The 26218-nt window shown below is 32.7% G+C and overlaps 1 long non-coding RNA gene across 1 annotated transcript; it reads left to right on the top strand.

The window, feature by feature from the left end:
- Positions 1 to 388: 388 nt before the first annotated feature.
- Positions 389 to 17353, top strand: LOC132713412 (uncharacterized). Its single transcript, XR_009623445.1, has 5 exons — positions 389 to 573; positions 12105 to 12338; positions 15442 to 15603; positions 16344 to 16405; positions 17052 to 17353. It is a non-coding gene; the product is annotated as an uncharacterized LOC132713412 (long non-coding RNA).
- Positions 17354 to 26218: the final 8865 nt, after the last annotated feature.

Genomic DNA, 26218 nt, shown 5'->3' on the forward strand with positions numbered 1-26218 from the left:
TTCCCAGTCCATTTAGGGCACTGACAATCCAGATAACTCCATTTTGTTTCCAAATATTAATTTAATTGTGTAACTTTATTTTGTTTAGACAAATATTCCAATTTTTTTTATCGTATGTCCAGGTTATTTATTAAACGTTTTTACTCTGACACCATGTTGTAATGTTCGTTTATTAATGAACAATAATAGATATTAAATCAAGTGCGTTGATACAATGAAGTAAAGTAAAACACGACGAGTGTTCAGCACAAGATATAAATATATTCTGTAAACCCTTAACATGTGATCTTAGATTTACTAGAAGTACGGAGCATGCGCAAACAAGCATTATACATAGGTCAGCTCAAGTTCATCATGTACGATGATACTACAGATATGACAAATTTAAATCAACGTCAACAAACCTCAATGTTATATGTCCATTTTCAAGACCGATGTGTTAAATAGCCATTGTGTAAAATTTGCTGATCACTTAAAGACGTACCTCAGGCAGGAGCTATAGATAACCAGAAGAAACAAGTGCAGTTTAGTGAAATTGTACCATAGCGCGGCGTACAGTACTACATGATGCAGGTTTGTTTTTCAAATGAAGACTTTTTTTTATCTTATGAAGAAAATATATTGAATAAATTAGGTTCAACCAAATTAAGTTCATGCATTTACAAGTACCCAACTTTTAGTTAAAATTTTACAGCCCCAGAACTCTAGTGTTAAAAGATTTTAATAATTTATATGTAAAAGATTATATCGTGCTATTAGCATTATGTCACGTGACTTCACCAGCAGTAAACCGCACCAAGATAAAATGATGGAAGATATAAATAAAAGCACCGTTGACCTAAATCGAAGATAACTTAAAACATTTTCAGATATTCTAAAGAAATATTTTTTTACGCCGAGCATTGGTATGCGCCGAGCATTGGTCCAACCAATCTCTAATAATAAAAGAGCTCTAGGGTTCCCGGAATACATTGTATCTCAAAGCTGTCTCTGGAGTCTGTTGAAGGAAGGACACTACTGGAAATAAATACTGCTGGTAATCCTTGACCGCGCAATCCAAAGAAATTCAATTCAATGTATACAATGTATGCCTTATTCTTAGTGTCAATATTTGTACTGCAAGACCAACCGATTTCATAATCTGATATTTCACAGATGTCTGTCTTTACAAATAGTATCTTTGCGAAGGGCGACCATTGTCTATATAATGAAAAGCCATAAAGAGCACAATTTGTTGGGCTAGCCTTATGCCTTATTCTCACCGATTTGTGCATTCCCATCAATTCATTTTTGACAACTTGGCTTAACAGTAAGTCTTACAGGCTTAAAATAAAACATTTTTTGGCAGTTATATGCAAAAAAAAATGTTTTTCATTGCAGGCAAATTTTGGCTGCCATATGGGGGGAAATTTCGGCTTTGAGAGGGGAAAAACATACTATTTTGAGGGGGGAATGGGGCCGAATTTCGCCGAATATTTTGGTGAAAAAAAACACTGTTAACTAAATAAATGTCTGAAAATTATAAAATCATAAATTATTCTTTAAATGTGTGCATTAATTGATCAATTGTAATTTTATAATGAGATTACTAGAGTTGGACATCGGTTTCCAGTGATTTTTTGGCTAATTTTATAACCATTATTGGGTCATATTTCCAATTAAAAATAGTGTATTATTTTCCCAATCCACTGGAAAAAAAATCCCAATTAAAAATTACAAAATAAAGATATTGAATAAAAAATTCTAAAGTCTTTGCAAATAAGGGCTTCTTCACTGTAATAGTGCTTAAATCTTTAAAAAATACCATCATAGACAGTAATTGTTTGCATCCATTTAATCACTGCAAAATTTTGAACAAAACACCACTGAAATTCCCAATTCCATGGGTATGGGTCGTGTTCCTAAAATCCTGGAAAAAATCCCTGGTTTCGTAAATAACCGGTATATAGACCCTTTCATTTAGGACTGGATTCAAGTTGTCGCCCTTAGATGACGTCATTGGGGGATATGGCTGACATTTGCTGATACGATTAAGTACATAAACAGAGGGATATAAAGATCTTAATCCTTACCTTTGTAAGATGGGCAGATTGAAATTGCCAAAATTTGTGAAATTGAATAAGATATTACAAAAAAAAGATGAATAAAAATGTTAAACATGATAAGGTTAACGATTTGTTTCAATACTAGACAAGGTTAATGATTTGTTTCAATACTAGACAAGGTTAATGATTTGTTTCAATACTAGACAAGGTTAATGATTTGTTTCAATACTAGACAAGGTTAATGATTTGTTTCAATACTAGACAAGGTTAATGATTTGTTTCAATACTAGACAAGGTTAACGATTTGTTTCAATACTAGACAAGGTTAATGATTTGTTTCAATACTAGACAAGGTTAATGATTTGTTTCAATACTAGACAAGGTTAATGATTTGTTTCAATACTAGACAAGGTTAATGATTTGTTTCAATACTAGACAAGGTTAATGATTTGTTTCAATACTAGACAAGGTTAATGATTTGTTTCAATACTAGACAAGGTTAATGATTTGTTTCAATACTAGACAAGGTTAATGATTTGTTTCAATACTAGACAAGGTTAATGATTTGTTTCAATACAAGACAAGGTTAACGATTTGTTTCAATACTAGACAAGGTTAATGATTTGTTTCAATACTAGACAAGGTTAATGATTTGTTTCTAGAATATATGGCTGGGTAACTGATCATGCATGGTTAGGCCAAAATAAAAAATATGTCTGGTTCAGGGAACCCTACCTACCCTATTTTTTTACCCCCTACCCTAAACTTTTTTTTTGATTTTCCCTATGAAATTTTTTGAGTACGAAAAGTTTAATAAGCTTCAATATTTTTGAATATGAAAAAGCAATGAAATTTGCTGTTCATTGTTTCAAATATTTGATATGAGTTACTTAACAAACTTTTATGTACATGCATTGTTTTAGTCAACTTAATGTTTGGCCAATCTCAAAAAAACTTATCATATAAGTATTATACATGTCAAGTGTGAGATATCAACGGCCATCCAAGGGGCAACATTTTGGAAGGTGAAGTAACATGTTTTAGGGCATTTGTTTGATAAAAGTGATTCATTTACGAGAGCTGCTTCAAGCGAAAAGATGCTAAACTGTTTGCTAGTGTCATTCTTAACTTGTTGACAGTAATCATTTTAATATAATTCTTTACCAATACTATTCATATTGAGACTGCAGTGAAATACACAGTGACTCTTTGGAAGTTACAAAATGGTGTTTGCATGGATTAATTACAATCTCTGTTTAAGTATGTTATGCAAGCAACACATCTGAAAATGGAAAATAAGATGTTTCAAAAAAAAGAAAAATGAAAATCCCTACCCTCCTAATTTTTGGGCCAATGTTTCCTGAACCAGACATATTTTTTTATTTGGCCTTACCATTTTTGTGCCCCCACCTTAGATTTACCCTTGTCCGTCCTTCCGTCCGTCTGCTAGAATTTGGTTTCCAGAGCATAACTTAAATTCCATTTGGCCCACAATATTCAGACTTCATAGGATGAGTGTCCATATTGGGTAGAAGACCCCTTTTGATTTTGGGGTCACAAGGTCAATTGTCAAGGTCACTATAACCTTAAAACTGAAAACAGTTTCTGGAGCATAACTAAAGTTCCTTTTGGCCTTGAAACTTGAAACTTGAAACTTTTTATTTACTTAAACGCCTATTTTTACAAAACATTCATATTCAATGGCGTTGTACAGCAATAATAATGATAATAAAATACTTCTAATAAAATACTATTAAGAAATGGTTACAGTGTTATGAGCAGATATTAAGAAATTATTGAATGATTTTAAATGAAAATGAGTAAAATGGTATCAATTCAAGTTAAGAACATATCATGCATCAAGAATAATAAAAAATTGATAAAAGATTACTAATATCACATTGAAAAATCACTTTTAGAATATACTACATATCACAGCTATGAATTTTAAAATTTCAAACGTCATTTGCGCTTTTTCACTTTTGAATTAAAACAAGTTGAAATAGTCCCTGAACATGTGGGTCTTAAGATTTCTCTTGAATGCTTCTATAGTGTTACTGTTTCTGATTTCTGTCGGTAATTGATTATACAGTTTAGGTCCAATGTAACTAAAGCTACGGTCTGCGAAAGATTTTCTCTTATTGAAAGGAACATTGTAACAATTGTCAACACATTCTGATGATCTGAGAACTCGTTTTGCAGATTTGCTTTCTAAAAGTTCAGTAAGATAATCTGGTGCGTTTCCCTTCGAACAATTGAACATGTAAGTTAAGATTTTAAAACTTATTCTTGCCTTTACTGGCAGCCAGTGAAGATCGAACAAAGCTTGCTTAGAGCTATCATATTTACTTCTTGAAAGAACTAACTTTGCGCACATATTTTGAATCTTTTGCATCTTTTGTAAATCACAGTTTGCGATACCGTATAAGATGGAGTTACAGTAGTCTAAGTGAGACATTACTAAAGATAACACAAGAGTCTCTGTCGCTTCCTTTGTGAGGTATTGTCTTATGTTTTTGATCCGCATAAAATTTATCATGGCAGTTCTACATTTCCGCTTTACGTGTTCTTTGAAGTTCAAATTTTCGTCGAGGAAAGCACCAAGATATCGAATGCAGTTTTCTTTGTTGATGGTATCGTTTACAATTTTGATAGATTTAGTTTCACATTTGGTAAGTTGTTGCTTACTCCCAAACATAATGAATTCGGTTTTTGAGGTGTTCATTTTCAACTTATTAGAATTCATCCAGTTGTTCGTTGTTTCGCCAGCGTTTTCTAAATCACTTATTGTATTCTTTTCACTGTTTTGTATATTTGGAGAAAACGATTTGTCCATAGTATGGTCGTCTGCGAAGCCACGAAGTGTGACCGTCGGCGGAATGTCATCGAAAAGTGTGCCTGCATAGGCGAGATACAACCAGGGCCCGAGACAGGATCCTTGAGGAACAGAACACTCCAGTGCACGTGACGTCGAATATGCCGAGTTTACATTAACCCGACAACTGCGTGGGTGAAGGTAGGAGTCAACCCAGCTTAATGCGGTAGAGGTAAGTCCGTATTGCTTGTTGAGCACGTCGATAAAAATGCTGTGGTCGACCGTGTCAAACGCGGCGCTCAGGTCAATGGCGATTAAAGCAGTCACTTCCTGTTTTTCCATTGCGCCGAGAAGGTCGTTCACAAGACACAGAAGCGCAGACTCACAGGAATGATTTTTTCTATAAGCACTTTGATTTGTGGGTAGAAGTTTATGTTTTTCAGCATGTGAATTTAACACTAATAGGGCTGCTTTTTCAATAACTTTTGAAAGAAACGGAAGATTACTGACTGGGCGATAATTCGAATAGATCAGATCAAGTCCTACTTTTTTAAGCAATGGTCGAACTACAGCCTGTTTCCATTTCTCAGGAAAGATGCCTTGACTGAGCGATAGGTTCACTAATTTAGTTATCAACGGAAGTAATTCAGTCAAAAACATTTTCAAGACGACAGTTGGTAGTACGTCGAGTTCACACGATTTCGATTGCATATTGTTTATGATTTTCTTCACATCATCTTCGGAAAGTTCGTCGAATTTTGGTAGATTTTCCACATTTTTGACCGAAGGTTCGTAGTTCGGGTAAGTTTTCAAAGATTCTCTGATTTTAGAAATTTTGTTCATAAAATGGTCCGCAAACGAATCCGCAATAGCATTGTCACTCTCGCCGCTCGGCATAGGATTTTGTACTTTACTTCCGGTAATTTCTGTCACAAATTTATATAATTTCTTTGAATCGCCTTTAAACTCCGAAACTTTTTCGCTGAATGTTTGCTTTTTCACTTTTTTAATTTCCATAAAGTATTTATTCCGGGCATTTTGAAATGAATGATAGTCCTCGGGTTTTTTGTATCGTTTCCATGTTTTTTCTGCTTTCCGAAATGATTGTTTCTTTTCAAGAATTGAATCACTGAACCATGGCTTTGGAGCACGAGTAATACGAGTTTTCTCTGTGACTGGGGCATGTTTGTCCAAAATAACTTGAATTTTATTCTCAAAATCACATACATATTCGTTTATGTCTATTTGTTCAATTTCTAGACTTTTCAGATCTTCTGAGAAAGCGTCTTTATCAATATTTTTATAGTTCCTAAACGAGACTGTTTCACTTTTGATATTTTCCTTTTTTATTTCAGTCACAATTTTGACAACACAATGATCTGATAAAAATGGACCCTGTTCACATGATTTTATTTTAACCCCATTTTCTTGTTCAGTTATTACAAGGTCTAGTACGTTGCCCCCAATGTGTGTACTGAAGTCGACATGCTGATGAAGCCCAAGCGAAAATAAGCAGTTTTTGAATTCTGATGTTGCGTGTGTACCGTCGTTTAAATGTAAGTTGAAATCGCCCATTAACATCAGGTTAGAGTTTTGCGGTATTACATCTTCCAAAAATTCACAAAATTCTGACACAAAGTTAGTGACTGTACATAGGTTTGGTGGTCGGTAAACACCCACAATAGTCATTGAAATGTTTCGTAAAACTACCTTCCATATGCCATGTTCGAACGAATTTCTGGTGCGGCTATTGATTTTACGAACGTTAACCCCAGTCCGAGATACGAGACCGACCCCGCCACCGATTCGTTTTGGACGATTTACTAGACTTAAAGTATAACCACTTTGATTCAAGTCAGAAGTATCGATAATGATGTTGCTTATCGTCGGAAAACCATGTTTCAGTCAATATTGCAAAGTCAATTTTCTCCTCTCGAAGATATTGTCCAACAATGACATCTTTCGTAACAACGGAATGGCAATTTAAAGTCATGCACTTGATCTTTTCATCGTGCCGCTTTAGTGTATTGGTGATCTTTGGATGGATTAGATTTGAATAATCGACGCCTCTGGGATGATCGATGACCTTTTTTTGACCACCCCTTTTACCACGACGTTTTCGATGTTGAGCGATGTTAAGTTCGTTTATTGTATGTGCAACGGAGGGATCAATTTTAAAACTGCTTCTATTGTTTGATACATATTTACCGATATCCAATAATTTTTCTCGAGGGTATATCCGATTTGAATAGGAATAATCCAATTTTTGACTTTCTGTTTGATTTTTATGATAAAAGTTTTGAATATTTCCAAAATTTTCTCTTGATTTTACCCATTCCACAACTGATATTGTAAAGAAATAAAAACACAGAAAGATGCACAATATATTCATTATTCCAGATATCACTTCTTATCAAAATCCAAGCTTTAATAATCGAATATCACAATTTAAACACAGAGCGAAATTAACACGTCTGCCTCAAATAGATGGCCCACAGTGTTCGAACTTCATAGGATGAACACTAGGGGTTACTTTTATTGTTTCCCGTTCGCCCTTCAATGGTAAAAATATATTTGTACATCTAAAACTAGATGAATTAAAAAAAGAAATGTTAGCCCTTGATCAACCAAATCTGCGGCCGATAATTGGCAGCATAGTATGTTTTTTCCCCCTAACAGAGGTAAAAATTCCCCCTTAAAACATATAAAGTGTTAAAGGAAAAAAATGAAAACTCATGTTTTTGAAAATTAAAATCCATCTATTTGACGGCTATTTTGTAAGCAGAATATTGTATACAGTACATGTCTGCATGTTTCCGTTTGTTTTTTTCCCCAAAATCTACCGTCACATATTGGCCTTTCATCCTGTAAAAATGCTAAAATTTCAACAGAAATATGCAGAAAAAATCACAATTCCCATCAACAATTCGATTTCAAAATGTTTATTCATGAAATCATTTTTTTTGTGTTCAAAATATTACATCAACCACTGTAAATTTTGCCGTAAATTACAAACTTGTAATTTTTGTTTTCATGATACTTGATGAAATAACTGATGGAAAATGATCTTATAATAAACAATAAATTTAATAGGCCCCTACCGGTTTAACCAGAGGGGACTTTAGATTTACCCTCCGTCTATCCGTCTATCTGTCTATCCGTCCGTCCAGACAAAACTGGATCCCGCGATAATGCAAAAAGTACTAACATTTTTATGAAACTTGATATATGGATAGATGGCAGTATGGAGATTATGCATGTCTTTTTCTTTTCTTCCTATGTTGAAAATTCTGGTTTCTATGGCAACAAATAGTCTGAAAATATGGCAAATTTAACACATAAACTGGATCCAGTGATTACTCAAAAAGTGCTGAAAATATTTTTATGAAACTTAGAATATGGGTAAATGGCAGTCTGGAGATTATGCACATCTTTTTCTTTTCTTCCTCTGTTGAAAATTCTGGTTGCTATGGCAACAAATAGACTGAATTTCAAGATTTCTGATTTGAATTTTTAAGCTTTTTCACCATAAGTTCTTGATTTCTTAAGGTGTTCACTTCAAACTTTAAATATAAGTTTCTGGTCATCAACCACATCATATGTGACAAGGTTTACAACTCTAGCACAAAAAATATCAGAATTACCTCCCTTGAACTTAGAATTTTTATGAAAAAATGTTGTCTTTTTTAAATAACTTTTTTATTTCTTAATGTACCTATTTCAAACTTCATATATATGTTTCTTATTATCACTCAACATTTTTGAGAAGGTTAAATACTCTAGCAAGACTATTTCCAGAATTATGTCCCCCTTGAACTTAGATTGGTATTTTTTACTCCAACTTCTTAATTCCTTGTAGGATTTACTTTAAAATCCCACATTGTAATAATATGACAAGGTTTATAAATCTAGAAACCATATTTCGAGAATTATCTCAACCTTAAACTTTGAATTTTTCATATTCATTCTTTATAACTTTCTAATTTTTTCTTCATGGATTTTCTTCAAATTCAAAATAAACTTTCATTATCAACACCTACATTATATTTCTTTTTTAATTTTCATATTTGTTACTTACTATACATTATAGTAAATGCTATATTTGAAAATTGTTATTTTTTTACTTATCTTCTTTGTGACTATAAATGGTATCTTTAAACTTAAAGTAAAACTCACATCATATATGACAATGTTCATAAATCTAGCATCTTTATTTCAAGAGTTATCTTCTCTTTAAGAATTTTGCATTAAAGTATGTTATATTTTGGTAACAGGGATGTTTGTAAAAATAACTTTAGAGTCTCCTTCAGTCTGTCTGTCTGTCTGTCTGTCTGTCTGTCTGTCTGTCTGTCTGTCTGTCTGTATGTATGTATGTATGTCTGTATGTATGTCTGTCTGTCAGTGTCTGTTCATAAAAACTGTTTTCTGAGATCACTTTTAAAGATTTTTTCTAACAAATTGAAACAGAAAGAAATAGAATAGAAATAGAAAGTTGAAACATTAGTAACTGTTATTTTATTCATCCTGAGAAAATTAGACCATTTGATTATCTGTTGTAAAAACATAATTTCCTTACTAGGCAGGGAAACTTAACACATTACTGTGATATAGACAAAGTTAGAACTCGAAAAGATTTAAGTTCATTCATGTCATTCATTCACTGGTAAAATTGAAAGGCCAATGGTGTATCAGAATGTTGATGGGTTTCTAACCGGTAGGTGACTTATGGATTGCTTGCAATACTATGATAATTGCTTGTTAAATCCAACAATACATGTATCTCATATTTGCCATGTAAAAATGTGCATAAATTTTAATTATTTGTCTTATGAGCCACTCATTGTAAATAATAATAGAATGGTTTGTAAAAATTCTGGTGAATGTGTTGGCCACCATAGGTACAAGGGATGTATTTTGTAAGGTAACTAGAAAGTTGCAAGGTTTATAATGTTTACTATGCAAGGCCACTGAAGTTTTAAGTCAATTACTTTCTGTGCAATGGCAGACATTTTCAGCAGTTCACACCATAATTGTGTTCTTTTCAAAGATTTGAGGGTACTTTAGAGTAAAGTGAGTCCAGAAATTCAGTCCGATGTTGGACACGTTTTCTCATGAAGTATCTAGACTGCTTATACTCTGTAGTCTTTTTGCGCATAGAATGATACATTCGCTTTGTGTCCATTCTTATAAGCTGCAAGAACATTCTTGAACTCTTCTTAACGTTTATACTAATGGCATTAGCTAATTTGACTTCAGCTATACCTTTGCCAAGAGTTCTAGAATGTGTTGTAGAATGACAGAGCTCTGAAAAATTTCTTGACCAGCACGTGAATTTAGGGGCATAATTAAAAACAGTAGAATGTAAACTTTCCCATAGATTTGTATTGAAAAGTTCTGTCATAGCCTTAATGGTTTTCACATCTAAAGTTTTAAGAATAGTTGCTTTTATGTTTTCTTTATCTTGTTTATTAAGTTGTAAATGTTTTCAATGTGGTAGATGATTTGTGTTGTATTTATCAAGAATGGCCATATGGTGTTTCATGACACACTGTTGATTTTGTACGACACGATGAGTGATTATTCGAGAAGCATGGAATAATGTTTTAGAAAGCAAGGGTACATTTCGAAAGAAAATCATTGTCGTTGTACTTTGTGACCTTGCTTTTTGCAACTCCAGACAGACACATTATCCTGCTCTCACAGACTTCGCTAAAGATCTAACAAAAATTCCTTTTTTTGTCCATACGGAAGTTTTAAACTTAATTTAATCGCTCTTAATTGTTTTTCTAAATTTCTAAGCTTATGAATGTAACAAGTGTTATGTTTTAGTTTAATTTTTTTCACAGTTTTGTAGTCTTTAATGGTCTTTGCTAGTTGCCTGCTTGCATCTATTGTTGATTTTCGTATCTTGTCCAAATTTTCATTTTTTATGCCCCCACAAAGTGGGAGGATATAGCGTTGCACTTGTCCGTCTGTCTGTCCTTCCGTACGTCTGTCCGCACTCACAGGAGAGTAATTATGTGGCTAGAGGGACAATAGGTAACTGTTCTTTCTCTTTGATGTCATTCATTTCGTAATGCTTTTATGTGGCTATTTTCTTTTGCGTGGCTAAAAAGAACAATAGAGAGAACAATAGAGTAGCCACATAATTACTGTCCAGTGAGAACGTCCTCCGTACGTCCCAAAATCTTGTGAACACAACTCCTCTTAAACCAGATGGCAGATTTTGCTTAAACTTACAGGGATGAACAACCTTAATGTGTAGATGGTAGTAAAGGAAGGAATTTTGCTGCGACCAAATTTAACAGAATTATAGCCCTTTGTTGATTTTTTCACTATATACCATATAGAAATTTTGTGAACGCAACTCCTCTTAAACCGGATGGCAGATTTTGTTTAAACTTCAAGGGATGAGCAACATTAATGTGTAGATGGTAGTTAAGGAAGGAATTTTTGCTGCGACCAAATTTAACAGAATAATGGCCCTTTGTTGATTTTTTCACAATATACTATGTAGAAATTTTGTGAACGCAACTCCTCTTAAACCGGATGGCAGATTTTGCTTAAACTTCCAGAGATGAACAACCTTAATTTGTAGATGGTAGTAAAGAAAGGAATTTTTGTTGCGACCAAATTTAACAGAATTATGGCCCTTTGTTTATTTTTAGTTTTTAACTTGAGGCACTTGTAGTCCAAAATATATTTGACCTAGAGTCATAAGATTGACATAACAGTGGCATGTGGGGGCATCCGTGTCCTATGGACACATTTCTAGTTTTTTGAGAGTACGAGACCCCTGGATGTATTATGCTCTATTATAGCACAAAAACTTTGTTTCGCTTTCTCGCCACCCCCCTGTGGTCGACAAGCAATATTTGGCATGTAGCAACTGTTCGATTGTAGATTTCTACAAAAGTTAAAAATGACCCTTCGGTAAAATTGGTCCTTCCTTGGCAGTCACTTCCTTTATGTAGAAAAACACATCTTTTTGTGGTTAACAACAATACCCAGAGCTTCTATATGTGGCACATATCATTGCCTAGTAAACCTCTATAAATGTTTTATGAATCATGCCCCCACCCTAAATAAACGCCCCCACCCTTGAGGTTATTTAGTATCATAACTTATTAAGCCTCAAAGGATAAGTGCACTTCATCATTTATTGATGGATTCTTTTAACACAAATATTTATTACCAATGTTATGCATTATGTGTTACATATACTACATAATTTCTTTTCATAGTGAAAAGGTTCCTTAACAATGCAAGGGAGACAACCTTATTTTGGATTCTTTGACCACTGAGTGAGGCTGCCACAAGGGTGAATTATACTTGCATATACATGTTGGGTAAAGCACAAAGTGGAGACAATCTGATGACCAGTGAACACTTACAGTCTTGGATGAAAATAGGAAAAGAATGTCATTCAAAAGGCAGCCTTTGTTGAAATAATTATTATGTTGGCACTGTAAGTACATGTAAGTGTCCAGTGAGTACACTTTTAACAATTAAGAACCCCAAAGGAAGTAAATGTTAGTAGTTCTTAATTCTTAATTAAAATTACACTGAATCAGAACTTTAATAAAAATTAAAAAATTAATTTAAAATCCTTTTTGATTTGTACAAGCGTCACTTTTTTTTAAAGAAAAAATTTGCACTATTGCTACAGTTGTGTTGTTGTTGCCGTGCAGTACATACACTACACATTGAACATTATTTTATGAATACTAAAGGGATTGTCTTCATACTTGGATAAGATTTATGAATTTGACCTTTACCTTTTTATTTGGATTTGGTACTAAAGGTCAAAACTGCAAATTTTGTTTTAATTGTCATGACTTTTTAGCTCACCTGAGCTAGCTGACAGGTTCAGCTTTTAGGATTGTTGAATGTCTGTTGTCTGCCGTCCGTCTTCTGTCCACATTTGTTTGTTAACACTCTTGTGGTCACATTTTGCCTCAATCATCATCAAACTTTGGCAGGATGCTTGTCTAGGTAATTGCTCAGATGAGTATGAACATGGGTCTTTTCGGATGAAAAACAAGGTCACAGGAGCTAAAAATAGAAAAATATTGTTAACACTCTGGTGGCTACTGTTTTGATTCAATTGTCATCAAACTTGGTCAAGATGCTTGTCTAATTAACTGCCTAGTTTGATGTGTCAGGTGAGCAATCTAGGGCCATCTTGGCCGTCTTGATTGTATTGCCTATATATAGTAGTGACGACATATAGGGATCAATTCTCTGTCATCTGTCTGTCCGTTTATCCATCTGTCCATCACAAAACTTTTGCGGACTACTACTCAAAAACTACTGGTACAATTTCATCCAAACTTTACAGGAATGATCAATACCAGGTCATATTGTGCATAATATTAGCATTTTCCAATTTAATGAATTATGTCAGAGTCAATGATTTTTATACCCCCACAAACAAAATTTAGTGGAGAATATAGTAGTCAGCTTGTGAGTTGGACCATTTATCCCTCAATCTTTCTCACTAGTTATCGGACGATAACTATAGTTTTGAATGAGATATTGTTATAAATTCGTATGTAACAACCTTATATGAAGACCTCGCTTCTGATTGTGTTTGGATCAAGGTCAGTGTCACTTTTACTAAAAATAGAAAATGGTTTCTGTATAATAATGAGTTTTTAATCAGAGATATTGTAATCAAACACAGTATTTGGAAACCTCAATTGAAATTGTTTTTGCACCCCATGGGGTCAAGGATCACTGTTACTAAAAATTAATGATTTCTGGGCAATAATAGATATAAAATAAGATATTATGATCAAATAAATTTATTATGAAGCAATCTTATAAGAAACCCCAATTGGGATTGCTTTTGGACCCCCTTTGGATCAAGCTCACTGTTACTTAAAAATCTTTTGTAGACAATTAAAGTTGCTAGGAATGAGATATTGTTACAGTAAGCTTATGTAGAGACCTAGCTTGGGATTGTTGTTGGGTCATGGTCATTGTCACTAAAGAAAAGAAAAATGCTTTCTGGAAGATGGGCAATTAATTGTAATAATTATTAATTTTGTATACTGTAAAAACATTATAGGTTGAGTTCAAGTTATGCTTAAGACCATAATGATAGATCCCTGCTCTGACTTTTATTTAAATAACAATAGATTTAACCACAAACATTGACAAGTGCTCTTTTCTTAACAGATAGCCTTAGGTAGTGATTAAATTGTTATTGCATCCACTAATCTGATAATAAGAATTAGATTTTTGTTTGTTTGATCCTGCATTATTTCAGGCACGAACGGGCACCTGAGTATAACCACCGACGTTCTTTAAGCTAGCTGGATAGCTTCCTCACATGAAAGAATTCAAAGTCCAAGTAGGGATTCGAACCCACAGTGGTAAGGGGCAAGTGGTTTGAAGTCAACGACCTTAACCACTCGGCCACGGACGCACCTGCTGGTGGATCACCTTTAGTGATAGCTCTGAAACTATAGGATTGATCTATAGCTCATATGATGTACAGGGCTGGCAAAATCAATTGCCCATATTGTCCAGTTGTCTCTCAGCCTGTACGGACAAATGAAAATTTTCAAGAATTGACTATTTAAATATCATACAGACAAGTTAAATAATGATTCACATAAAAACAGGCAAGTAAGTCTAAATCAGATTTTGCCGGCCCTGGCGTAAATCGCAACCAAAAAAATCTTTTAGAAAAAAACCTTGACCTTAAATGACCTTGACCGTCAACGTCATATTGAATTTTGCTTAAATTGTTAAGTTTAAAACTTATTGCAAAACACTGGCATGTTGAAAACTTCAAATTTGAGCTCAATGTGACCTTGACTGTTATGGTAAAGTTTTTAAATTTTACTTTACTTGCAGTAACTTGTGGACAAATTTAAATCATGTCACAGGATGAGAAAAATGTGCAGCCTGAACGGGACTCGAACCTGAGACCCTCAGAATACTGTTCCCTGGCTCTTCCAACTGAGCTTTCTCGCAATTTTCCCCTAAATAGTGAACAGTTGTGAACCGTGACGTAAAATACAATGACAAAACATGACTGTTAAAAGTTGCTCTTGTTCATGAACTGATCTGTCTATCCATCAGAAGAAGATTGTTACAATAAAAAATTAATTAACTATTTTAACATGAGTTATTTGCAATAAATATATATCCAAAAAAATGGTTGCTTTTGTCTATTATAATGATATTGAGGGGACCTCCGAATTTATATAATTATATCTGGATATAAGTATATCTGATAGGCCAAAAGTCGAGAGTAGGACAACAAAACAACATTATATTATCAGGGATATTGTTGTAAGTGGAGTTTACTGTAAGTTGTAAAATCAAACATTCTCTCCACACAAAGAGTTAACAAAATTAACATTTTTTTACAGTAAAGTAAGAGAAATTTTTCAAAATATGGGTGATTATTTTATTCTGTTTTATAACTTCTCATTCAGTTACATCATGGGCTCAGGAGGATTGACTATTAGTTGACCAAAATAAGCATAGAACTTTATTATATGGCATGTTGGGAGTTTCATCATAGGTATAATTTTTTATGCTATTGGACTTTAATTATTTCAGGCTGGGTTTCTGATGTCTTCATACCTCCAGATAATTGGATTCTTAAACTTAACAGCCAGAAATGGAAAATCCATGTTGTTTTAAGGAAAGCAGAGCAACAAGAAAATCATGTACAAGAGCCTACGAAACAAAACAGAAAAGTAAAATTGTGACAGGCATATGGTAAGTGTTGGTTTAATTTTATTTATGTCTACAGGCTTTTTAGTTCACCAGGGGCATTAAGTTTTATTCCAAGATACTGGTATAGCTACTGACTTTAGCTTACAAAAACCTACTTTAGTTAAGTATGCTTGTTCATGTAAGTATGTTTGTTTGTTTGATTGAGTTTTACGTCACACCAACACAGTATAGGTCATTTGGTGACTGTCCAGCTTTACTGGTGGAGGAAGACCTCAGGTGCCCTTCAGTGCATTAATTCAGGCACGAACAGGCACCTGAGTAGAACCACCCAAGTTCCGTTAGCTAGGTCTGGATAGCTTTCTCACATGAAAGAATCCAGTCATTGTCAGGATTCGAACCCACAACGACCTTAACCACTTGGCTATGGACGCCCCGTGTAAGTATGTAATAATTAGACTAAAACATGAATACTGAAATGTGTAGATTGACTTCACAATATGAACTATTTAAAAGTTTTGTTATTTCTGTCCATTTTTTTTAAGTGTAAAGTCAATGAATTGCACACAATTTATTGCAAGTTTGTAAAGTCACACACAACTTTATTTAAACTTCATAGTTACTATACACATGTACATGTATTTTATTTTTTACGGATAAAATAAAGTTGCAACATATATAGTTTATATAGTCATGTTGTTATTGTGGAGCATTGTTTTTTGGTTTTTGTTTTTCTTTTACAAAAAACTTATATTTACAAAATTAGTTTGTATATTTATTTACAGTGCAAGGGAGGCAACTTAAATTTTGATTTTTTGACCAGCTGGCCCAGTAAGTGGCTAAAAAAGTAAGGTAGATGTTTAAATTTGTATAAAGTGATTTGTATTCAAAGAATTTATTTTTTATTGAAGAAATCAGTCTTTCATTGCTGTAGAAACTCATGTGAAAGTTAGTTAAATTAACATAAAATTCAGTTATTCTTAGTTTAGAACAGTTATAAATAATTTGTGAATATATAAATTTGATACTAGTAAAAACATAACTTTTGAATTTCGTACATAAATGAGCTGGGGCACTTTAGACAGAAATATATGCAAAGATAGTTAAGAAATATACTTTGAAATAATTGAAAATCGTATTAATATGCTTTTCTTAGTCTGATTTGAGTGAAAAGCGTTTAAACGCTTTTCATTTTGGGTCATTTATTTACAATGTGAATAATTATTCTGGAAAAACGAAGTGCGCGAATGATCTGAAATTTTGCACAAAGATTAGAGGTCTAAACCTACATCAAATGGTACATTTATATGGAAAAAATTTGTTCAGTCCCATCATATCAAAAAACCTCAGTGATCCCTTTAATATATAATTACAACTCTTCCTTTTATTTTATCATTAAAAATGTTACATGAAACAAATCCCTTACAAGATTATATCAAAAGTATAAAAAATATGTAACAAATATGTCTACGTAGTCTATTTCTTGACTTCAGGATTGAGAAGTTACATATATAATCAGTGGAAGGGAGACAACTCATATTTTGATCCCTTGACCAACTATTCAGACAGATTTTATAATCCATGTTATTATGAAATGTGAAGAAAGTACAGGTAAGAATTTATCACATTTAAATAACAGGAGACATTAATTGAATTTATTAACTGTTGATAAGAATTCTTATCTGTCCAGACATTAGAAATAGCATGTTGTCTGTTTTGAACCCAGTAAACAATATTCAAATATTTATCTAATAGGATAATTTGCAGGGCTTTCAGGTTTCAAGTTGTGATAATGTTGGACAGGCAATTTTGTTTATTTCATTTCATGATTTGACATTATCCATCAACAAAGGGCTAGGTACGTTTTGGGTCGATTTTGGCCCAAAATTTTGAGGAAATAAAATATTGAATATAAATGAGTCATTTAATGTCAGTTGACAAAGCAACATATATGCAAATAAAAACAGACGTTCCTTTGTATCGCGGCAACGTAGATGACGTCACAGATGATCAGTTTTCCTCTATTTCGGGCAAAATTCGTAAAAATGGGTAAATTTTGGTGTGATTCTACAAATATTAGGTTTACGCACTTTTTAACCGCTTAGGTTTTTACATTTTATATTCCCATAAAATATTAGCTTTAAATTATCACCTACTATTTTGTGGTTACTACTTGCGCACTTCTGTTAATTACCCAAATTTTACACTCCGTCAGTCTGCTGTTAACATACTGGCAAATGGCGACGGATTGGAAAGGGGCGTAATCGAGTATATATTGGTAGAAGGAGAGGCTCCAGTACTTCAATTAGTGAAGAGATAAATATCACTGTACATTTAAATAACATAAAGTATTTCTCTTTAGTGAACAATTCCAATAATATGCAATAACATTTATATAATTATATTATTTAATTATTACAAGATGTTTATATCAGATAGATTTTCCCCGGCCATTTTAGTAATACACAAGAATTGTTGACACTAATCCACTGATTGATAAATATGTGTGACCTTTCTCGTCAATTAAAATATTGTAACACTGCTGCTGTGCTGGGCAAGTGTGTCAACAACTGCATAAATGACTCCGCCTCCATTTTCCTAGCAGTTTGTCACGTACGCACGTCGGCAAAGTCTTTTGAAGTCTTGATAAAACTGCCCTTAAATGATGATTGACACTTTTAGCGCACCAAATGATCTCTAGCACTGCTCAATCACTTGTCTCTAGAATCAGTTTATTTAGAAGGGTGGTGTGAAATTAAATCTTGTCAAAAAATTCTGAATATAGGTCATTAGTTGTGCTTTTGTTTTATACATTTGTATTGAAATAATTTTACAAGTTCTTCAAATGTTTGTATGCTTGCAATTATCTTGGAAGTGTCGCAATTTTGTACATTATTTTTAACATACGAGTCTCTCTGGCTTCAACATCTTTATAAGTCACTTCTAATATTTTTTTTTCTTTCTTTTGTCAGAGGCATTGGTCAGGTATAAAAACAGGTACGCTGAATACCTTACGCTACCACAGTGCATGATTTACTGTATCATAAAGTTACAACATACTGATATGTTAATTTTAGAAACATTTTTAAAGTGTCCCGGAAATCAGTCTTGAAATTATGGCATGCATGTGTGTTTGATAAAATGAAAATGTATGTTATCGAAATAGCTGTAAAAGCTTTTTGTCGGCAATTGTACCTATATTTTACTAGTCATAACTTGTGTTGAAACAAAACTGAAAATAAGAAATTGGTCGGGAGTATTTTGTATACTGCTATGCAAATTTATTATTAATAAATTTATATTACAGTACTGTTGCACCAATGGTATATGTCATTGAAAAGCCTAGGATTTTTTATGCACTGTTTTTATATGTTCATGTATATTCTTTACATCATAAAAGGAATTCAAACCTATTCTGTGCTTTGTGTTGTTAGATATGAAATCTGAATATTCAAAGTCTGACAATGAATATGTGGTATTATCCTTTAACAGAAAACATAAATACTAGTGTAAGTAATCCGGAACAAAGTTTATGTTGATTGATCACCGCCTTTTCCTATATTCTTCAATTAAAACAGTATTCTTAGCAAGTTGAAAATATTTTATCAGAAAACAAATTACTAATTTTAATGACTAAGGCAGTTTAAATTATCCGTGCATATATACCTTGCAAAAGAAAAAAAAAACGTAACAGAAAAAACATCTTGTACTAAATCTCGTTACATGTTATTTTTGTATTTGAGTATAAACATTTTAGCCTCTGCATCATCGTATTATAATGATGATCTGTTTTTGAACGATACCAATAAAAACTTCGACTTAACACTGCCGACTTTATGTGTGTGTACATTTGTTTATGTTTTTCTTCTTTTTCCATTGAATTATTTTTTATTTATTTCATTTTTTTATTTAATTAAGTTTTTTAAACGTCATCTTAAATTAATAAAAGTAAATTCTCCGCGGTGATCGCCGACAAACATCATATGAAACACGAAAATATCCTGTATTCAAGACCTAAGTTTTTGAAGATTCAAAATTATTTGTTGCTGTTTTGCATGCTGTGGAATATTAAAGACATGGCAAAATCTATATACCTAGTACATAAACATAAATAAATCAATATAAAATCTAACACGTACATGGTTTTACAAGGTGGTCTCCAGACATTTTGGCAGGAATTCAAGGGAGGCTAATCATTCTACTATTTCAGCAGTATGACAGTAACTCGATTGATTTATTTATCAAAAGCGAATTGCAAAATTCTTATTTTGAGTATGATAGATAATGTTTATATTTAATAAAAAGATGCGAAAGAAACGTTAAAAAGTCCAAAAAATACCAAATTATAGGCCGATTCCGGTAATCCTTCGCCGATTCCCACAGTATGGCGTAACTTGCCGTTATTAAATATCTTGTTTTATTTATCAATAGTGAATTAATTTACAAAAATCTTTTTACATATCATTGATATTGTTTTATATTTAATTAAAGATGCAAGAAAATTGGTTAAAAGTTCATAAATAAGCAAAATACAGGCCGATTTCGGTAATCATACGCCGATTCCGGCAGTTTTCCCGTTTTTGCCGTTTAAATATGTTTTCACTGTTAATTAAACCGATTTTCTTCTCACATTTCTTTTTTGGAGGTCAATCATAACTTTTAAGTTTAATTTATAAAAACAGGCATATTAAATATTATTAAAATGCATAAATAATATATAACCAAATCACAGGCCCTCGACGAATCTGGCAGTATGGCAGTAACTCTCCGATCTTAGATTTATTGTTTAATCAAAAGTGATTTTATTTACAAAAATCTTTTGACATATCATTGATAATGTTTATATCTTATAAAAATGCAAGAACATTCTTTAAAAGTTCATTAATAACAAAATTACAGGTTCTCGACGAATCCGTCAGTATGGCAGTAACTCTTCGATCTTAGATTTATTGTTTAATCAAAAGTGATTTTATTTACAAAAATCTTTTGACATATCATTGATAATGGTTATATCTTATAAAAATGCAAGAACATTCTTTAAAAGTTCATTAATAACAAAAAACAGGTCGATTCCAATAAAGTCCCCACTGATTCCGGTAATTCGGCCGATTCTGGTAGGTCGAGTAACCTAGGCATTATGTGAAAGATCAATATCATATAATAATAATATATAATAATAATGATTCTGCTGATGATGATAATCAAACACATGCATACATATAAGTTCTTAACTTTACTAAATAGGTAATTACATAAAACCACTGAATAAAAAAATATTGTCATAGCGGTAATATTACGAATATGTGCCTCATCGTATGTCAAATTTCTAATAGATTTTGTTGGTTAGCCCTTTTAAACCGAAGAAGGTTCAGGGCCGAAAATTTAACTATGAACTTGTTAAAATAATTGTGTATTTTATAAAACAGCAGTTACTGAACACACTTCTTTAATAGCGTAAGTAAATTATATAAATAAAAGCTATCGTGTATGTATTCCTTTTCGTCTGTTTTAATATACTTCACAGTGACTCATTATTTATGTCTGCAATTGTAGTTGATCGTAGAAATGTACATCAAATGTATCATTAACTCCTTTGCATTACACGATGAACAATTTAAAAGATACATATGCGTCATTATGTTTTTAATTACCCGAAACAATGCGCTCAAAATAATACGTGACGTTGATGACGTCAAACTGAAGTATTTTGTATTTTTGATAGGTTGTTTTGATTTATTATAACTTTTTTGTCTAAACAGATATCTGACTCAATCTTGCATTGTTTGTTAGAAATATAGCTTAATTTTGATATATCAAGTTTTGAATATTTTTTGCCGATGGGCCAACCCAAAAAGTACCTAGCCCTTTCTGCCAAACAAAACAAAATTGGAGTAAAATACTCTCAAAAACTTATCTGTAGCTGTGCATCAGATGACAAACTGGTATGTTGAATAATTCAAATTATTGAAATGTGTTTAAATTGTGATAACTTTGCAGCAATTAAAGTGTGGCCGTTAAACGTTATCTTTAATAATTCAATGCTTAAAATGATCTTCAACAATGTTTTTGTTTCAATTTTAAGAAATTTTCTAAAACTTTTTTATTAAATTGATGTATTTAGTGTTTAAGTTACAATATATAATTTCAAGGAAGTGGATACAGTTTTCATGTTTTAAGAAAGATTAACAGAGTTTTTCATAACTGAAATAAATTTATCAGTATAAAAGTAGATTCATAACTTAAACAAAAGCTGTTTATTTACAGTAAATTTCTGTCAGGTACTATTGCTATCATTTAAAGGAACTCCACTTAGGTTTATAAGCTTAAAAACATAAAATTTTATTTCTTCACATAGATAAACATGAGCACTTGAAACAGAAATATTAATAAAATATAACCAAGAAATACACAAGAAATACATTGAAAATCATGTTTGTGCTAATTCTCAGTTCAATTCGAATGAAAAGCGTTTCAACGCTTTTCAATTTTGGGTCATTTTTCACTATTATAATAATTATTCTAGAAAAACGGAGCAAGCTAATGATCTGAAATTTTGCACATAAGTTATTAGTTTAGATCTACATCAAATGGAGTATTAATCTCAAAAAAATATTTCCAGTCCCATCATGTCAAAAAAACCTCAGGGGAGTCCCTTTAATATGTAAGTCATATATTATACATGTATATGTTTTTCCTTGTAGCAGCTGTAATTAAGAAGCATTACTTAATTTATAATGAAAAGTTCAGTGCTGCTTACCTGCCACAAAGTGACATGGTGAGCTTTTGTGATCGCTTTTCGTCCGGCGTCCGGCGTCCGTCCGTAAACTTTTACTTTAATCGACATCTCCTCATAAACTGCTAAGCCAATTTCATCCAAACTTCACAGGAATGTACCTTTGGTAGTGAACTTTAAAATCTTTTCAAAGAATTTAGTTCCATGCAGAACTCTGGTTGCCATAGGAACCCCAAGAAAACACTTAAAAATCTTCTTTAAAAAAACAGAAAGAGCTAGAGCTAAAATATATGGTATGAAACATCATCTAGTCAAAGTCTACCAAGTTTGTTCAAATAAAAGCCCTGGGGTCAAAATTGGCCCCGCCCCAGGGGAGTCTTTGTTTTTCCCTTTATGAGGGGAGTCTTTGTTTTTCCCTTTATGTATATAGTAAAAACTTAAAAAGTCTTCTTTGAAAAATCCCAAAGAGCTAGAGCTAAGATATTTAGCATGAAACATCTTCTAATTGGTGTCTACCAAGTATGTTCAATCCAATTTCAAATAAGGGCCCTGGGGTTAAAATTGGCCCGCCCCAGGGGTCATTGATTTTCCTTATGTGTATAGTTTTGCAAATGACTATGAAAAAGACCCCATTAAAGGAATATTCAGGCAAAATAATGACAACAATATTAAAATGATCTTATGTACTCAAATCACACTAAAATGACTTTTCTTGAAGTTTCTATATATGTGTTTATTGAAAAACTTTGTGGAAAAATGAGATTTTGACCTCAATTAAGATATATTCTGTATGTTATCTTTATCATTTTGACTTTTTACAATAGTTTGTCTGTAATGGTAATGTTCTTTCAATAATAATTCTGTATGACTCTTGTTTATTAATTGAAACGTTGAAGAGATAGATATATTGCTGCAAAATTGAAATAAACTTATGTGAATATAAATGTGCTCACTCAACACTGTTAATGAAAATTGATTATTAGCTGGGGACAATGCTTTTTCTTAAATGGTCAGATTGGTTTAAAATGATTATTACATTAGACAGGCCAAGTTACCAAGTATCAAGTGAGTTGCTAAGGAAAAGAATATTTATAACATACTGGAATATTTCAGTTATTTCATGAAGGAAAGCTGACTGGTACCAAAATTGCCATTTGAAAGCAAAGTAAACAGAGTTTTTACATGAAATACTTAAAAAGTAAGTAAGTAACTAAATTAATTTGTCACACTTTTGCTGTTTCTGAACATGCATTTTAGCAGATGATCTACAATGTACAAATTGTAAATTATTTTTTCCATAAACAAACAGCTATTAATATGTAACATGTTTTATTTTAACCGTCTATACAGAAAAATTGCATTAATTGTTTTGTTACCTTAATTTGAAAAAAATTGTTTACCCAGAGATTGACTGTAAGATATGAAATTATCATCCGTTAAATCCATTTCAATATTACATTTTTGAATTTCTTCTTCATATAAACAATGAAATGAATTAAATTTCAGCAATCTTGATACTGAATTTATCTTTAAACTGAATGTGATATGATTTTCAAAGAATAAATGTTTAATGTATAATACTGATTTCGATGCCTTATTTTTTCAGTACCCGGGAGAATGAGACTTGTTTGCTGTCTCAGGCAAAAAAATGTTCTGCTGAACTTGATCGTCAATGTATAGAGTTAGAGAAAGCTGATAATTTTACCAATGGTTCAAACACAGAGGTTTCAAAGATGAGACAACAACTGTTAAAGTATAACAATGACTTGAAACAAGCACAAGAAAGGCAGTACGAGCTAGAATATCAAATAGACAATAGGTAACTGTTCTTTCTCTTTGATGTCATTTATTCTGTAATGCTTTTATGTGGCTGTTTTCTTTTGTTTGGCTAAAAAGAACAATAGAGAGAACAAGAGAGTAGCCACATTATTACTCTACTGTTAGAATGTCCATCCGTCCGGTAGCAATTCGGTTTCCGGAGCATAACTTAAGTTCCATTTGGCCCAAAATATTCAAACTACATAAGATGATTATCCATATTGAGTTGAAGACCCATATTGATTTTTGGGTCACAAGGTCAAAGGTCAAGGTTACTTTACATTATTACCTTAAATCTGAAAACAGTTTCCGTTCCATTTGGCCAACAGTGTTAAAACTTCATGGGATGATTGTGCATATCGGGTAGAAGACCCCTATTGATTTTGGGATCACAAGATCAAAGGTCAAGTTTACTATTACCTTTAAACTGAAAAACAGTTTCCAGAGCATAACTTAAGTTCCATTTGGCCCACAATATTCAAACTTCCTTGGAGGATTGTTATTTGAAAGAGGTAATACTTTATTTAATTCCAGTGTCTTACAAATGCTTCATCCTTACTAAAAAAAGAAAATCACTTCCGGGCATATAATGCTCCGCCTAACGGTGCTCTTGTTTTCTTTGTGTTATTGTCTTTTTTTTTAACATTTATTTGTTAGCATCCATAATCATTTCTAATTTTCTCTCACATGTATTTGTAATTCTTTATTGTTGTTTTGTTATTTTGACTCCTTTAAAATGTAATAATTTTGATATATTATAACTCTACAGAGGAGAAGAAATTAATGGAAAGATAGTTCTCTAGAATGCCAAAAGCTGGTAAGACGTTTAATCATTGGCTCCAAGCAAATACTCATTTGATATGTGACAATATGAAGTAATGCAATTTTACAACACATTTGTATTGTTTTCAGGAATTCTTTGAAATAGTTATATTTATTTTTAGCTTGTCTATTGACTTAACTTGAGCAATTGTGCTCACCCAGGTGCCGGCATCTATCTTGGTGTGGCTGTCACACTTGGGTTAAATTGTAATGTGCATGTTGGTATCTTCAAAACATTTGAAGGGTTGTTGTTTTTGTAATAAAATTCCATCTAAGTAATTATATACTATTAAATAGTATTCCAAATTGAAATTTAAAGAAGACTGGTCCATTGTATAAATTTAGCAGTTTGTACTTTTGTAATTTTTAGCTCACCTGAGCTTGCTCAGGGTGAGCTTTTAGGATCGATGAATGTCCGTCGTCCGTCCGGCCGTCCACAATTGCTTGTGAACACTCTAGCGGTCGCATTTTTGCCTCAATCATCATCAAACTTGGTCAGGATGCTTATCTAGTTGAAAGCTCGGATGAGTTCGAACATGGGTCATCTCAGATGAAAAACTAGGTCACAAGAGCTAAAAATAGAAAAACCTTGTGAACACTCTAGAGGTCACATTTTTGACCCAATCTTCATCAAACTTGGTCAGGATGTTTGTCTAGGTGATAGCTCGGATGAGTTCGAACATGGGTCATCTCGGATGAAAAAGTAGGTCACAGGAGCTATAAATAGAAAAACCTTGTGAACACTCTAGTGGTCACATTTTTGAACCAATCATCATCAAAACTTGGTCAGAATGCTTGTCTAGTCAATTGCTTGGATGAGTTCGAACATGGGTCATCTCTGATGAAAAACTAGGTCACAGGAGCTAAAAATAGAAAAAACCTTGTGACCACTCTAGTGGTCACATTTTTGACCCAATCATCATCAACTTTGTCAGGATGCTTGTTTAGATAATAGCTCGGATGAGTTCGAATATGGGTCATCTCGGATGAAAAACTAGGTCACCGGAGCTATAAATAGAAAAACCTTGTTAACACTCTAGCGGTCACATTTTTGCATCAATCATCATCAAACTTGGTCAGGATGCTTATCTAGTTGATAGCTTGGATGAGTTCGAACATGGGTCATCTCGCATGAAAAAGTAGGTCACCGGAGCTAAAAATAGAAAAACCTTGTTAACACTTTAGCGGTCACATTTTGCATCAATCATCATCAAACTTGATCAAGATGCTTGTCTAGGTAATAACCTCGGATGAGTTCGAACATGGGTCATCTCGGATGAAAAAACT

The sequence above is a fragment of the Ruditapes philippinarum genome, unplaced genomic scaffold (genome assembly GCF_026571515.1).
Source record: "Ruditapes philippinarum isolate M1 unplaced genomic scaffold, ASM2657151v2 ctg8541_1_1_1_1, whole genome shotgun sequence".
Classification (NCBI taxonomy): Eukaryota; Metazoa; Mollusca; class Bivalvia; order Venerida; family Veneridae; genus Ruditapes; species Ruditapes philippinarum.